Source organism: Budorcas taxicolor, chromosome 11 (assembly GCF_023091745.1).
Source record: "Budorcas taxicolor isolate Tak-1 chromosome 11, Takin1.1, whole genome shotgun sequence".
Taxonomy (NCBI): Eukaryota; Metazoa; Chordata; class Mammalia; order Artiodactyla; family Bovidae; genus Budorcas; species Budorcas taxicolor.
Genome location: NC_068920.1, coordinates 111,048,980 through 111,053,514, shown reverse-complemented (window position 1 = coordinate 111,053,514; position 4,535 = coordinate 111,048,980). Strand labels below are relative to the sequence as shown.

At 35.5% G+C, this 4,535-nt stretch overlaps 1 non-coding gene across 1 annotated transcript; it reads right to left on the bottom strand.

The window, feature by feature from the left end:
- Positions 1–4,142: 4,142 nt before the first annotated feature.
- Positions 4,143–4,273, bottom strand: LOC128057076 (small nucleolar RNA SNORA72). The gene has a single exon (XR_008200261.1). It is a non-coding gene; the product is annotated as a small nucleolar RNA SNORA72 (small nucleolar RNA).
- Positions 4,274–4,535: the final 262 nt, after the last annotated feature.

Sequence of the window (4,535 nt, the reverse complement as noted above, 5' to 3'; positions counted from 1 at the left end):
CGTGTTTTTCAAGTGAATCACGCTAAGGGGATTCTCAGCATAGTGATAATATTAGGCCAAGATGCTCTTGAAAGCCAAGTGGCTCTGCAGTCAAGGCTTCTCTAATAGTTCTAGAATTATAAATAAATCATTGACCTTTATGTCCTATCCAGTTAGCTGAAATTTCATCAAATAACTGAGCTGTGGTGTCACTTTTGTACATGAAGCCAGATGTCAATGTATGACAATTTGAAAGAGTAGGAGAGATTTCTAAAGAGAATTAGGGAGTAGAGATCTGCAGGTATCAGGCAGGAAACAGTGTGTTCTTTGTATATATATATATATGTATATATACAAAATTCTTTTATAAAATATATAAAATTATTTTAAGTCTTTATTGAATTTGCAACAATGTTGCTTCTGTTTTATGTTTTGGTTTTTTGGCCAGGAGGCATGCAGGATCTTGGTGCTCAACCAAGGATCAAAACTGTGCCCTCTACATTGGAAGGTGGAGTCTTAACCACTGCATAGACAGGGAAGCCCTGAAACAATGTGTTCTTAAAATAAAATGACTTGAGTTTGGAGAGAGAAAACTTTAACATCATGGAAGTTGCAGAACTCATTCTATCTTCATATGTGTTCAGATTAATAAATTTCCATCTCAAATGTTGCTTTCTTTCACTATGACTTTAATAACTAAATTAAACTCATCTTTCATTTATATTGCATCATTTTGCACTTTATTTTTCTACATAAATGTCTATGTCTTTCTCTCAAATATCCCATTGCATACGTGGGACAAATTGATCCATAATCCTCTCAGCATTTAGAACAAAGCAAAGCTCCAAATAAGAAATAAATTCATATTTAATGTTTCATAGATCTGTGATGAGTGACATAGCTAACTCTCAGAAAGTCTCTATTGTGCCGGGACCCACAGATGAGTGGAACCCACAGCAGGAGCAGAACTGGAGCCAGTGGCCCACAGAGCTGAGCGGCCAGCAATGGTGGGCTATGGCAGCTGCCACAAGATTACAAACTGTGATGCTGGCCTGGAGTCAATTAGAAAAAGATGTTAGTCAAGGAGAAATGTGTTTTCTCTGTTATTTCTTGAACACCTGCACCTCCTAATTTAACATGATTTATCCAACTGAGTGGGCCACTTAGCAGTCCACAAAACCATGGCCAGCATCCAATATCCATGACCCCATTAAACCCTAATCAAGTGGGAGGAAATGGGTAGAAAGGGATATGGTGTCATCTTTTTCTTTTATTCTTTCCAGACTCTTAGAGGCCAAAGAAAGTACATATTTGGAAACAACACCAATACAGATCAAATTATGTGTGTACAAATTAAACACACAATTTTGTGTTTAATTGACAAAATTGACACATGACAACTTATCTAATTTTATGTCAAATTTCTGGCAACCTCAAAGCTCTGGAAGAGGACTATCTGAAAGAGTAAAAGAGACAAACCTGACATTTTTGCAGTTTATGTAGCTTGTGGAAAACTCACATACACTGTCTTCCTTGAGAGTCACAATAGTGATATAAAGCTTTTAGATTATTAACATACACATTTTCCTCAAAAGGAGGCTAAGGCAAATATAGTGATAGGAATAATAATAATAACTCTCATTTAGCAAATTCTACAGAAACTCTATCAAACCTCACAAATGATGAGGTTATAATGAAAATCATCGAAGTACACTCTGTGCACGTAAGCCTTCTCAGTCATGTCTAACTCTGCTGTCCCAAGGACTATAGCTTGACAGTCTTCTCTGTCTGTGGGATTTCCCAAGCAAGAATACTGGAGTGGGTTGCCTTTTCCTCCTCCAGGAAATCTTCCTTACCCAGGGATTGAACCCACATCCCCTATACCTCCTGCACTGGCAGACAGCTTCTTTACCACCACACTGCCTGAGAAGCCCTATCTTTCACTCTGGGCTCAGGTTATCTTCTAAGGATTTAATCTCTTATAGTGCTCAAGATTATAACACTCAAATGTATGCTTCTGAGAAAACTAATTCTGTGGTCATATAGAACAGAAGAGGATAGCATAGACATTGTTGAGTTTTTTATTTACTATTGGATTCATAAACATTTTACTTCTCAAACCTTAAAATCTTAAAGTAATTAAAAGACAAGATAAGAGGGTTGGTACAAGCAAGACACTACTAACAATAAAAAGTCACAGTTAAGAATGGAGAAGGTGAAATTAAGAAATCACACACTTTTGTACACATACACACATAAATATAAATACTACAAAGAGAAAATCATGTGTCTTTTTAGTTGTAAACAAGCTGCTTCACATAGCATAATAATATATACACCTTGTCTTACCTCACATTGAAATAACTCACTCAAAATGATGACACCAAGGCACTGATAAACATACAAACTGAGTCTGGAGTATTCCAGCTAAACAATCAAGTAATCGTGTTATAGAATTGAGATTTTCACTAAGAGTTCAGTTCAGTTCAGCTCAGAAGCTCAGTTATGTCCAACTCTTTGCGACCCCATGAACCGCAGCACACCAGGCCTCCCTGTCCATCTGCAACAACAACAACAACAACAACAGAATAAGTATGTTTTTGATGGGCCTAGCTCTAGGTCTTTGGTAAAAGCACTAACATGACATGTAAGTGACATGCAATTCATTTCAAACTAAGATTTTAAGAGCCAGTAAAATTAATTACAAAAATAAGAGTATATTAAAACAATTAACAATTAACAAGCAAGTTTATTAATGTCTCTTAATAATAATGAAGATTAAGAACATAACAAAGATGCCAAGATTGATGATGGAGTGGAAGGAACAGTTTATGAACTTTCCATTGACAACTACACAGTTTAACAGCTCCTTAGGCAGTCCAGCTGGAAGAGGAAACCACTCCCATACCAGTTTGTAACCATCCAGTGAATCTCTCTGTTGTGGTCTGTTTCAAGAATAAAGGCACCCATTTCTTTGTATGTGATTGATTTTTCATATCCCTCCTGAATTGGTGAGTCCAAAGCATGTGTTGTTCATTTATTCAGATACACATTTCGAGTGACTCATGTATCCTGGGGAATATGACAGTTCAGTGGGATGAAAAGATAAATAAGATTTTAACCTAGCTTTCTAGGTATGTCTTCTCCATACAATGAAAATATATTCTTTTCAATCTACTGAAACCACCTGCATTATTAACAGGCTTGAAATATTTGCAAAGGGGTGGCATTATTTTATGTTAGTAACTTCCTTAAATAAAATAAAAATATTAATAATAACAAAAGCATCTGTATACAGAATCTTCAGTGTTCTTTTTTAATATAGTTACATAATTTAGTTATAAAACAGGATGTGAAAGGGCAGGGGCAACAGGGTTTTCTGGGTAGCCAGAAGGGGAAGAGTGAGAAGAACAAGAAATGGAAATGCTGGCCTATGAGGGATACAGTTAGCAAACAAAGAGGAGCAGAGGGCACCAAAGATGCACTTCATTGGCTTCATTTTTTTTTTTTAAGGCTCTGGAATAATGTGCAACTGAGATTTAATTGCTTTTCACTTGAAATGCCAAGAAACTCTGAAAATGGAGGCACTGCCTTTCCATTCTATATACCAACTTAAAAACTTCATGGAATATTAAAAAGAACTCAAGGGATAAACCTGAAATTCAACCTTAGTTGCTGTACTTTCTAAACTGGTAAACTTGGGCAAAATACATAATGTTTTTTCGAGTTTCAAAAATTAGTTACACCGTGTTAATAACATTCTACTATTCATGGAGACTTATGACACATCAGACACTGTTCTGAGCATTGTAACTATATCAGTTTATTCTTTCTTGCAGTATCCCTTAAAAGTATTACTATTATTAATACTATTTTACAGAAAAAAAAGAAACTAAGTCACAATGTTCTTAAAGAAATAACCTAAGGCCACAAAACTAGGAATTATCACAGACAAAATGAAATATCAAGACCTTTGGCTTCATTTTGCTCTAGATAAAAAATGATAACTTTGCAATTCATTTAATGACAACTGATAATCATCAAATTAACAATAGTTTTTTTCAAAATTATTATATTGGCCGAGCTGTTATTTCTCAAGATTGATCAGATAACTCAAGTCACAGATATTTTCCACATACGATGCATCATATAAATCAGACTTGGTTTATCATCAGCATTTATAAAACTAGATTTAGATGAGAACTAGGTGTATGGACATGTGTATGGTCTTCATTTAGCAAATGTTTAGCCTTCCCTAATTATTAAAATATCAGGACAGTGAGAATATCCACAGGCTGGCTCCTTTAAAACTCTTGTTCTAACCACTTCAGTGGTTGACAATGCTACTCCAACAATAATGAGATACCATTGTTCACATATTGGAATGACTAAAACCCAAAATACTAACAAAACCAAGTGCTGACAAAGATGTTGAGCAACAGGAACTCTCATTGATTACTAGGGCAGAGGTAAAATGATACAGCCTCTATGGAAGATGGCTGGCTACCTTCTTACAATGTGAAACACAGGCTTACTATAGAACCCAGTAATCATAT